Genomic DNA, 12774 nt, shown 5'->3' with positions numbered 1-12774 from the left:
TTCCTCTGAAGAGGCCTGCAAGGGGCTCCAGGGGGTGCAGGGCAGCAGGGAGCCCTTCTGGGTGCTCCAGGAGACCATCCCAGGGTGTTCTCCTGGACTGGGGGGAGATCTCGCCTTTGGGATGCTGCTGACCTCCAGCTGTGAACACCATCAACCTTCTCCTGTGCACTCCTGGGTTTGGATATGGGGCTTGGCAGATGGAGATGCTCCACAGGCACCTGCTGTGGCCACAGCTGTCCATGCCCAAACTCCAGGCCAGAGTTGGATTTTCAGGTGGGCCATTTCCTCCTGGCACTGGAGTTGGTGTCACCCAAGGGTTAATGGCAATAAACTGTGCTGCTAAAGGGATCTTCTGGTTTCAATTTAACTTAGCATTTGCGTGTGGATTACACTCCAGGATGTTCATACTCACTTAATAACCTCCCCACTCAGGCACCACAGAGATGAGCGGTGCCAGAGCATGGGGAGGAAGGGCAGCATTTAACACTTGTCCCCCTGAAAGGTGACCCCACTTTCCCAGGCCTCAGGAGCAAAGAGAGCTGGACACCTGGCAGTGAAGCCATAGTGACCTCCAAGAAGGAGACAAGAGCTCAGCAGAACTCCTGTGCTCAGGAGAGATGTGTCCATGAGCTCTCCTTTGAGCTCTTCCAAGAGTGGATCAAAAGCAGGGGACATGGGGTTGCCAGAGTCTCCCTGTCCTCCTGCAGAACTCCATCCATGACAGGATGCCCCAAGCCCTGGCAATGCCATGTGTGAGGCATGGATTATCCACAAGAGGAACCCTGCTAAATCCAGGGAGGCTCAACACCAACATTGCTTGTGCCATCCACCTGGTCTAGGCACACACAGAGCCTGAGGCCTTGCCTTGGCTTTCACCTGCTCCTCTCTCTTATGAGGATTCAGTCAGGCAGGAAAAAGGGTTTGGAGTAGGAGAGCATCCTGCAAAGTTGTTAAATATAGCCCAAGGTCAGAGGAATGTACAGCAAGACCTGGGCACAGCAGAAATTACCCAGAGCCTGCTGCTCACAGCTCAGCATCCTTTGGGACAGCCAGGTTCCAGGCATCTGGGCAGGCACAAGCAGCCAGGGCTGCCCTGGAGCCAGGCACTGTGCCAGGCTGGCAGGGACAGAGTGTACAGTTCTCCCCAAGCCTCCTTGGCTGTGCTGGGGCTTGGGACACCAGTGGCCCTGGTGATCCTGAACCCCAAGGCAGAAGGGGCTGTAAGAACACCAGGAACGTGCTGGGGCTCTGCTTGTTCCTCATCCCCTGTCATTCCCTGTCCCTGTCCCTGGAAGAGAGCAGGGCTGAGGTCCCCCTGCCCAGAGCCTCCCCAGCAGACTGGGGAATGCACTGGGGAAGTTCTTCCAGACACCAGTGATGATACTGGTGCGGCAGGAAAGGGAAGTCTTGGTGCCACAGGTGTGCAGGAGAAAGACCTGCTGGGAGCCCCAGACAGGACAAGGAGGATTGGCTCCACCAGAGGAGTGTCCTGCCTTCTTGAAGTGTCCAGGCTACAGCTCCTCCCCTCTGCCCATCCAGGGCCCTGGAGCTGTTCTGCCATGGCCACAGTCCAATGGACACGATCCCTGGGTGACTGGCTCCAGGTGTCCCTGCTCAAGCAGGGGGCTGGTGATGACCTGGCCAACCTCAGCCAGTCTGTGATTCAGTGACTTTCTTCTTCTCAGAGCCATCTCCCTTCTCCAGTCCCAGGTTCCTGGAGCACTGACCAGCAGGATGTTCCTATCTCCCCCTCTTTCTGTGCTTGGTCAGAAGACACAGAGGCCACATGGTCACTGCTGGACCCTCCCCAAGGTCTGTTCACAGCTCGGCTGGCACACACATTTCCTTGGGGAGCATCTGGAGGATTTTTCTCCTCAGTTTAGAGCCCTTTGTAGATGGTCAGCAGGTCCCCATTGCCAGTGACCTCCTCAGGCTGCATGGTCCCACGGCACTGGTGACTCTCCACAACCCTGAACTCCTGGATACAGCCCTGTGGGTTTGCAGGATGCTGCAGGCTCTGATTCAGCAGCTCCACAGCTCTCTGCTCACCCGATTTGCTCCGTGGCTCCGTGCCCAGGGCTGCACTCCATCTCAATATTCAAATGTGGGGTTGATGGCAGCCTGGATGTGTCTCGTGCCAGAAGGGACCTGATCAGATTAGGTGGTCCTCAGCAGAGCAGACAGGGTCCTCACCTCCCCGTCTGAGACTCTTTAAAGAAAGCAGAAATGAGGAAAAGGGAGTTTTTAACATGAAACATCTGGCAAGCTTTTCTGCCCTGCACACCAGGATGGGAGGGAAACATGTCCTCCAGGCAGAACTGAGGGAAGAGGAGCTCTATGGATATTTACAGGCACGAGTGCAGCTGGACCAGCTGTCCCTGTATGCTCACTGTCCCATGTCCCCCAGGATGTGCCCAAAGCCATTCTCGGGACATGTCCTGCACCCTGCGTGCTCAGGGAGGGGACAGGGGCTGCACTGTCCACAGACACCTGGAAAAGCCTGAAGCCATCTAGGAACAGACCTGCTGGCCACTGCCACAAGCTGGCACCAGGCGAAGTCCCAGCTTTTCTTTGGGAGATGGAAACTCAGCACCCGGAGTGGGAGGGAGCCCGCAGAGTTAAGCAGGGACGGGCTGTAGAATCCTGTTAGAGAACAAAGCGTGCCTGAGAGAGAGCTGTGAAATACTTGGGAGTCTTTCAAGGAAGCTGGCAGCAAAGCAGATTCAGATGGACTCAAACATCGCTCCCACCTGGTCTGAGAGCGGGCCAGGGAGCGGCAGGCGGGGCCGCGCCGGGCTCAGAGCCTGCAGTGACCCAGACTAACGCTGCCTTTTATCGCCCGGCTTTAAACACGCTTTTATGATGTGCGAGAAGGGGGCAGATGGTTCTCTAATTAACTCGGGAGTGCTGAGTTGTGAAGTGCTGCGAGGAAAAGCAGCTCCAGCAGGGATGGCAGGGCGAGTCAGCAGAGCAGCCCGAGGCTCTGCCCGGCAGCGCCGGTGCTGCCCAGGGGCAGATGACACCTCCAAAGGGCACCCCAGCTCTGTTCCCTCGCAAATGCCACCTGAAAACCTCCGTCCCGCGAAAGAGATGCTAATCCAGAGGATGCTCTCATGCAGCACCCCCAGGGGAGCTCATATTGTCACTGCTGCTTCTTCAGTCTTTGTTTTTGCGCTTGGCTGCTTTTTACATCCCCATGGATTAAGGGCCCTGCAGCCCCTGCTGTGGTTGTCTCATCTATCTGCACCTGTGGGGAGACACAGGAAGGCACCACGCAACTCCCCATCCTCTCACCTGACCAGGCTGGAGCTCCCCAGATCCAACACTGGGGCACCTCTGGGACTGGGTAACACCTTCCCTAAGCAATTCCAATGGACCTAAAAGCCTCATGGTTATCAGTTTTACCTAAACACAGTATCTCTGTGATTTCTATCCCTGAAACCAAAACTAAATTCCTAATAATTTGGATTCAAAGTGAAAAAAAGCCTGTCTCAGCCTGAGATGCAATGACTGGGTTTACTTTATATGTTCAGCCCTGAAATACAATGCAGTTCCAGGCTGGAACAAAAAGTCCCCCAAATTTTCCTTTGAAATGGTGAAATACTTCATCAATGCTGTATTTGTCTGCAGCCTCTTCAGCGAACAGCTCACCTGACCCGAGGCAACATTCTACAGTCAAAGATTAATTGAATTAATTAAATTGAAACACCATCCATGTGCTAGTTACAAATGACATCTTAACTGGCCGAATTGGCCCAAAGCATCACCGTGGGCAACGGGTGGCAGCGCAGAAACCTGAAAACTTTCAAACCCTCCATCCCTGAGGCAGTTTTTTGGCACATGGCTGATGCCAGGGCACTCACGTCATGGGGAGCAGCCGCTTCAAACGCCGGCAGGCAGGAGTGTGAGGCAGGAGGAATCGCCCCCATTCAGCCTCTGCTCCCGGGAATAAAAGAGAGGAGGACAATGAAGCCTCTGTTATCTCAGCAGGGATGAGGGACTGGAGGGATGGAGATGACACCGCTTGAGACAACAGGTGAAACTTGGCAGCTGGGAGGAAAATTTAGCGATGGTTGTGCAAGAGGAACAATTTGGAGGGAACGGGCTGCTTGTGTCTGACAGCGCGGGAGTTCTGGCACTAGGGAAAAGCCCCAAATTCTAGAGGCTGCTGATGGACCCTGGCAAAGGACGGAACCAGAATCACCCCAAAACGTGGAGGAAGAAACGAGCGGCGCATCCGGCAGCAGGACCCACCGCAGCAATTCCCAAATTCCCGCTGTCCTTCCATGAAGCTTCTCCCTGGCACTGCCAGCACCGAGCCCAGCCCTCCGTCACCCCTTCCCCGCACGGCCTGCGCTGCCGGCTCGGCTGCTGTCCTCAGCTGACTCCTCTTGGCCGGGCTGCCGGCAGGAAACAGCGTGCGCTGGGGCAGCGCCAGCGCTGCGCTTGTGCCGCAGCTGCTGCCAGAGCGCAGCGAGCGCCTGAGCCTGGGCTGAGCCTGGGCTGAGCCTGGGGCTGAGCCTGGGGCTGGGGCTGAGCCTAGGGCTGAGCCTAGGGCTGGGGCTGAGCCTAGGGTTGGGGCTGAGCCTGGGGCTGGGGCTGAGACTGGGGCTGGGGCTGAGCCTGGGGCTGGGGCTGAGACTGGGGCTGGGGCTGAGCCTGAGGCTGAGCCTGGGGCTGAGCCTGGGGCTGGGGCTGAGCCTGGGGCTGAGCCTGGGCTGAGCCTGGGGCTGGGGCTGGGGCTGGGGCTGGGGCTGAGCCTGGGGCTGGGGCTGAGACTGGGGCTGGGGCTGAGCCTAAGCCTGAGCCAGAGGCTAAGCCTGAGTCTGGGGCTGGGGCTTGGACTGGGGCAGAGACTGGGGCTGGGGCTGAGCCTGGGGCTGGGGCTGAGCCTAGGTCTGGGTCTGGGGCTGAGCCTGGGTCTGGGGCTGAGCCCCGCACTGCTCCCAGCCCGGACACGCCGCTGGGGACCGGAACACCCAGACCTGCCAGCAGCGGGCAGCGGCTCCCAGGGCTGCTGGGAGCCGAGCCAAGCTCCAGGGGACGGACAAAGCCACGGCTTCCCCTGGGAAACTGAGACCTGGAGTGGGGCTTGCTGGAGGGAGAGAAGGAATTCAGTGAAACAGCCCCAAAAGGGCTGCCCATCATCCCAAACCAAGGGGCTTCTCTCCTGCAGCAGTGTTTCTCTCCTCCAGCTCCAGGAGGCTCTGCCCTTACATACCCCTGGGAGGGAGGCAGGCAGCTAGCTCGTGATCCCTGCCGGCTGTGCCAGGCACCCCTGGGGTCTGGAGATGTGGGGGGCTGCAGGCTCCCTTTCCCACAGCGTCCCTCAGAGGGTGGCAGGGGCTGGGACACGCTGGGGAGGATGTTCCCAGCACAGGCACTGCTGAAGAGCTGGCCAGGGCTGGGCAGAGCCCGTCCGAGGGAGGATCAGGTTCTGCTGCTGCTGCAGCTCAGGGTAGACGATTGGAGAACAGCGTTGACTCGAGAAGAATGGCCCAGGAATGGCCAGGAATGCACTGGCAGAGTCCTGCAGGGATGCAGCTCTGGAGGAGCCCCAGGAGGTGTGAGGGAATCCTGGCTGGTGCTGGGATGGAAGCAGGAACCTCCCTGCTCTGCTCTGTCACAGTTGCCGTTCCTGTTATCAGCCCATGCAGGGACTTTTGGGCCACCATCACCTCTGCTTGCTGTCACCAGCCCTTGCTCAGGCCCTGGCCCCACTGCTGTCTCTGGCACAAGGTCTCAGCTCTTCTTGTTCCCTTCCATCCCACAGGGTGTTTGACCTCTCCTTCCCAGTCTCTCATCTTGGACTGGACCCACATCCCTTCCTTGGTGACTACCCATCCTTTTCTGATCCCTCTTTTCCATCTTTCCCTCAATTTTGACACCTGGTTCCCCCTCCTTGGCCACTACATCTCTCCTGTATCCATGATCCTATTGCTGCAGGTCATACCATGTGGCTCCAAGTCATGTTCCAGCTCTCCTTGCCTTGGTCCAGTCACCTTCTCAGCCCACTCCCTGGTCTCCTCTGCCCTCTCCTCCTGTCCCCACACCCACAATCTGTGGAGACCCTCCAGCCTGGCAGTCCTCCAGACCCTCCTGCACCACTTCCCCAGGCTCCTCTCCGTTTTATTTCATTAAAGCCATTAAATCCCACAGTCACATTTCCAGTTGCAGGACAGAGCCAGACCAGCAGTGGCAGTGACCCTCACCGACAGCAGGTGCTTTCCCAAGTGGGAAAATAATGGGAAAACTGCAGGTCCCTGGGCAGCCCTGGGAGGGTGGCAGAGGGACCTGGCAGCAGGGTGGTTGGCACCAGCCTGCACAGACATACCCAGCTGCAGCACTGGGCAAAGATTTTTGCAGCTTTTTGCAGGATTTCTGTCATTTCCCAGCAAAGAGACCAGCACATTCCAGATCTCAGGATTGCAGGGCTTGTAATCACACACGCAGTGCCTCTTTGGGAGTCAAACAAACAGGCTGAAGGTGGCTGCTGAGTTAGATCCCCACCTCGACAAGAGTTCTGGCACAGGGAACCCATCTCAAGGTCACCCCATGGCTGAGTTGGTCCTTTCCAGGCTCCAGGTCACCTCAAAGCAGGACAGGCTGATGTGCTCCAACCTGTATGAGGAGTTACAGTTCCCCACAAGGGGGTTTTGGGAAAAGAACAACTTCTGTGGATCCAGAGCTTTATTGCCATCAGCAAATGCAGCACTTGCTTCTCAGGTTCTCTAATTCCCATCTCCCAGAGTCCTGTGCCTAAGGGAGGCTCATATTTCACATTGCTGAAAGCCAAACTGTGAGTCCTTCTGGATGCACAGAAAAGCTGGAGGCATAAACCTCACAGCTCAAAAAGCAGAACACAAAAAAGGTACCCAGTATGTGCTTTCTTTTGTTGTTGTTGTTGTTTTGTTTCTTTTTTTGTTGTTGTTGTTTCTTTAAATAATTCTTAATTTGAAGCTCTGGTCTTGATTTTTGGTCTCTGAGTCATGGTCAGAATTATCAGGGCTCTGGGAGCCATGGACTGGCATGTGCAGGGTGCACTGGGAGGGGAGGGAGGCAGCCAGCCCTGCCTGCTCTGTTTCCCCTCAGCAGCACAAGCATCTGGCTGTGAGATAACAGAGCTCCACCGCCTGTTCCTCAGGGCCCCTCTGTGCTGCAGACACAAACTGGAGCACAGGCAATGTCTAAAGTTCATGTTCTGGCTGAGTGGAACCAGTTACATCTCTGTGCTTGGTTGCCCACGATTTGCTTCAGTTTTCCCCCCTGGGTTGAGATTTTCCAGCCCTGCTCCCTGCACAAAGGAGGTCTGAGAGTCTCTTTGAACACACTTTGGCCATCGCAGAGCACACAGGCAGTGGAAAGCAATATCTCCATGATAAACATGCCCTGCTTTTTTTCCTTTCTTTTGAGAATACAAAACAATCTTCCAGATTTTAAGCGGATCTGCTGCCGAAACTGCTGGGGGTCAGAGCTGACATCTGGCAGGGAACTGGCGCTGACCGTTCCAGTAAACACTGAGTCTCCCTTGCTGAAAGCTACAGCCACTCAGGCACAGCATGTTTTGCAGTGATGGTACCTTTTAATCAACACTTGGAAAGCCCCAGACAGTGGGAGCAGGATGAAAACAATCACTTGAAAGCTCTGAGGGCAGGTCAGAGCTGGGGATGGAGGCAGGCAGAGGTTTCACACCCAGCCTGGAGCAGCGGCCTGGAGTTACCTATGAGCAGCACATGTTCAGCTGTCCTTGAGAAGGACAATGTGAATGAGATGGAAGGAGCCAGGACCACTAAATCCCTCCTTGGCCAGCATCGGGTCAGAGACGTTTAACGATACATCACTGAAGGCTTCCCAGAACTGCAGAAATACCAGAGAGAATTTGATATAAATCATAGAAGGATTTAGGTTGGAAGGGATGCCTGGAGGTCCCCAGCCCAGCCCTGGAGCAAGGGAACACTCCAAAGCCGGGTCAGGCTGCTCAGGGCCGTGTCCAGGCACGTTTTGAACGTGTCCAAGAATGGACATCCCACCACTGCTGTCCCACAGCTGCACCACTTCCAGCACAATCCCAACCTCACACATCCACGGCTCTTCCCAGCACATGGAGAGCTGGTTATCCACAAGGGAAGGGCAGAGGGTGAGAGAGGCAAAGCCTGCAGAGAAGGCACCACCACAAACATTGCTGTGACCAAGGCAAGGAAAGCTGGGACAGGGCTTGAAGCCAAGTGTGGCCAGAAGTGAGAGGTCATGGATACAGGAGAGATATAGGGGGCCAAAGGGGGCAGAACCAGGCACCAAAACTGGTGGAAAGATGGAAAAGAAGAGTGTCTTGGAGGGACAGGAGAGGGATGGGTTACCAAGGAGGAGATATAGGTCTGGTCCTGGTTGTTCATGCCCAGCAGAAAACAAAATCCTGGGATGGGGTCTCTACCAGGGTTGGGGAAGGTGTCTCCCCTTCTCCTCATGGGGAGACTCCAATGACAAACATTCCCAAAAGATCTCAAGTGGCTCTCTGGTGCTGGAAGGGTGATGCTGTTTCCATTGGTCATGTCAAGGAAGAGCATCCTCCATGGCCTGGGTAGCTCTGCTCCCTCCAAGCAGCATCCTTGTCTTGGCAAAATATCTTCCCATAACAACCATGGGAAGAGACTGCCAGGGAAAGAGGAGCTCACGGGAAGTTTATGATAGGTGAGGTACAGATGGGATCACAAGAGCCTTCAAACCCATCAGGCAATGGGACCTGGCAGGGAGGGGCTGCATGAGCTCCTCCAGCCTCCATGCAGAGCTGGCAATGCTCCTCCTGCCTTGACAAACACCCCAGCACCAAGTGTACAGGGACAGCTGGGAAAATCCAATCCTGGAAGTGTCCCAGGTCAGGCTGGACAGAGCTTGGAGCAACCTGGGGTACTGGGGGCAAGGGGATTGGAACCAGGTGATGGTAAAGGTCCCTTCCACACAGGCCATTCCATGATTTGATGATTCTGTCCCAGGATCCTGCCCATAGCACTGGAATACGTCCGTGGTGGCTTCCAGCCTCACACTGAGGACAGGATGAGTCCCTGGCTGCCCAGGCCTGTGCCACAGGGGTGTCCTGTGGGCTGTGGCCTGTGCACGGGTCAAATGTTCCCCCAGGGGAGGTGCTGGGGACAGGGGAGGGAGAGATGGAGATGCCATTCCCTGAGCACGCTCAGAGCACCCAGAGATCCCCGGTGTTTTAACATCAGGAGAGACACAGGGACAACGGTGGGCTGGTGACAACACCTCTGAGTGGGGGACTTGGCAAAACGAAAAGGCTTCAATTGCTGAAAATAAGGCTGGGCAGATTTCCTGATTGTCAGGTACCACAGAGCCCTGTCCATGCCTCACAATCTTCCTGCCCCATGTCCTGGGAGGATTTTCTCTGGGATGTCCGATAGAGTTGTCCTTTTCGGACTGTCTCTCTAGCTTGGAGTTTCCTTTCTACAGCATATCCAGGGGTGATGATCTGTTGGTCAACAGTTAACAATGGGGAACCAAGGCAGGAGAACCTAAGGTTACCAAGCACTGGAAGAGGCAGCTCCCTTGTCCCTTCACCACCTTCCTGGCACACACCCCAAACACGGAGCATTTGCCCAGCAGAGAGACAGGAAGAATAAGAACTTCAGGCCCTCACGATCGCGGCAAGTTTGCCTGTTCCAAAGCCACGTACCAGCCTCAGCTTCCCTGGGACAGTGACGAGGCCACTGGGTGCGAGTGACCTGCCCCTCGCACATACCTTTCCTTTGAGCGCATCCGGCGCCGGCCCCGCATAGCCCCGGCACTCCCCGTCAGTGCCGTTTCCTATGACAACGCCGTCAACAGCGCCCGGAGCAGGGTTGGGGTCCGGGGGGCCGGACAGGTGTGGGGCTCCTCGTAGCTATAGCGAAGGGGTGTTTACTTCTGTGTTTTGCATATCGGTGTTACCCCCGGGACAGCTCCCCGCGCGTGTCACAGCAACGTAAGGCTCTTTGGCATTTCCCCCAGCAACTACGTCAGTGTTTGGGGGAGCCGTGTGTAACCTGCAGCTACCTCGATGGGCTGCAGGAAGCATCCATCCTTGCCGGGACTGTCCCTGCTCCCAGGAGCCCCCCCGTGCCGACACAGGCTGCGGTGCAGGTGCTCCTGCTGCAGTCCTCGCCGTGGGTTTTCTCACCCGGCTATCGACCATGCAGCAAACCCCTCTTTTCCGCACGGGCTCCTCTATGGAAGCGTTTCCTGCCTTGCCTCTTTCCCGGCAGACCGTGCCCATGTCTGTGCCTTCCCCGCAGCTTCTCCTGACACTTTGCAAGCTCGGGGCAGCGCTCCCAGCCCATCCACCCGGGCGGCCAAATCACAAAGGGTTTGGCACAAGTGCCAGGGGCGGGGAGATCTTGCCTCACATCTATTCTTTCTAGGTACAAAACACGCATTCAAAAGTCAGAGCCGTTTCACTGGCAAGGGCTGGGAGCTGCTCGGAGCCGGCCAGCTGCCCTAGTTCTGATTCCCAGAGAGGCCGCTTTCCCAGCCCTCCTCTCCGCATGTTTTGCAGACGATCGCATCGAGGATGCATCGCCCGGCCAGCCCCGCGCGGGGGCTGCATCCCGCGGGCCGCATCACAGCCCCGAGGCTGCCGGAGCCGCTGCAGAGCTGCCGATCCCCGCATCCATCTGCTCCCGCATCGCTCCTCTGGAGCGGGGAGCTCGTGTTTAACGACCGCGTGTGTTTTCGCTCAAGGATTACATCACCTGGCAACGCCAGCGGGACGGACGGACGGGGCCAGCCCGGCTGCGCTGTCCCTGCCCGTGCTCGGCCCCTGTCTTGTGCCCCGTGTCCCCAGTCCGAAGCCCTTTGTCCCGTGCAGGTGAATAGAAAACCCGCCTCCATGCAGAGCCCACCAGGGGCTCATGCACAGCCCCCGCCCCCCCCCCCCCCCCCCCCCATCTCCTTGGCGAGTCCCAGCGCCGGGTGTGGAGGGCAGAACGCTGTGTAATTTCCACTTCACAGAATTCCTGCCGCCGTAGCCATCAGCACTTTCCCTAAAATAAAGTGGGAGCTGAGATAAGCCAGACAGGCAGGCTGCAGAGGGCCGGTCCCGAGCGAGGATTGAGCTCACACTTCTTTAAGAGGGCGGCCAGGTCGGGCCTTCGCACCTCGCCAGCCGGAGAGGAACCGGGTGGATTTGCTGATAATTGCCTGCCAATTTCCGCAGCGGTGGAAAGAGCCTAGGGAATGGGGGGAATGATGACAGGGAGCCATGCGGGAAGGGGGTGCAGGCAGGACATTATCGTGCACGTGCTCCCACTCCCAGCACATTGGGGTCATGAGGAGTCAGGTACTGGGATAAGCAGCATCTCAAACCCTTGGCATGTGGGGAAAGGGCAGGGTTGGACCTGCAGTAGAGAGGGTGATTTTGCATTCCTTGCCCTTCATTCACAGAAGATTCTCATTCACGTCCACTCAGATTCTCCCCTTCTACTCTGGCCCACCTGCAGTGTTCTATTCACCTTTGGAGTCCCCAGCATAAGAAGGATGTAGAACTGCTGGAGGAAGTCCAGAGGAGCCCACAGAGATACTCCAAGGGTTGGACCGAAGCTGTGAGAGCTATGGGTGCTCAAATTGAGAGGAGAAGGCTTCAGGGAGAGCTCAGAAACTATTCCAGGGCCAAAAGGGGCTTCAGGAGGGGACAGGATAAGGGACAGGATAAGGGCAATGGCTTCATATCAACTGAGGGGAGTGAGAGGTTAGATGTTGGGAAGAAGTTCTTCTCTGTGAGGATAGGGAGGCCCTGGCACAGGGTGCCCAGAGCAGCTGTGGCTGCCCCTGGATCCCTGGGAGCGCCCAAGACCAGGCTGGATGGGGCTTGGAGCAGCTTGGGACAGTGAAAAATGTCCCTGCCCATAGCAGGGGGATGGAATAGGATGGTCTTAAAGGTCCCTTCCAACTCAAGCCATTTAATGATCCTGTAACTGATCCCACCATTTAACCGACTGACACCCCAGCTGCTCCCCAAGCCCTGTCCAGAGACACCCCCCGAAAAGGGGGATGAGGAGTTCAGTGGGGACACGCAGGACCCGGGTTTGGGCTCAGAGCTGATGGAACCCGGAGCCCCTGAAGGGGCTGGGGCTGGAAGTGGCTCAGCTGCCAGACCCCCCCCCTCATGCCCTGCTCTGGGGGTCGCGGGGGCCGTGCGTCCATCACCAGCCCGGGCCGGGCGGGCGCTGCGTGTCCCCAGGGCACCCCAGGCCGGGAGGGCACCCCGCGGCCCGGCAGCACGTTTTCCTGCACAATGCCCGGTTTTCCCTTCCTGCCGGCGGCCGCACACCCCGCGCCCGCCACCTAACGGCCACCGCCGGCGGACACCGGGATCCAGCCCCGGCACTGGGATCAGGGCACTGGCACCGGCACCCGGCACTGGGCACCGGTACCGGTACCAGGATCTGGGCACCGGGATCCGGACACTGGCACCGAGACCCGGGCATTGGGCACCGGTACCAAGACCCAGGCACTGACACCTGGCACCTGGGTCCGGGCATTGATACCGGGATCCGGACACCAGCAACGGTACCGGCACTGGCACCGAGATTCGGACTCCGTGCGCTGGGCACTGGCAGCGGCCACGGTACCGGGCATCGGGCCGATCCCTTCCCTCGTGCCCTGCGACTGGAGCGGCATTCCCCAAATTCCCGCCTGCACCCCCGAACACCCCCATCCCTTCACCCCACCGGGCCCCACCTGCCCCCCAATCCCCTTTCGGGCCGACACCACCCGCGATGCGAA

Source organism: Erithacus rubecula (assembly GCF_903797595.1).
Source record: "Erithacus rubecula genome assembly, chromosome: 22".
NCBI classification, from domain to species: domain Eukaryota; kingdom Metazoa; phylum Chordata; class Aves; order Passeriformes; family Muscicapidae; genus Erithacus; species Erithacus rubecula.
This window is presented reverse-complemented; position numbering follows the sequence as displayed.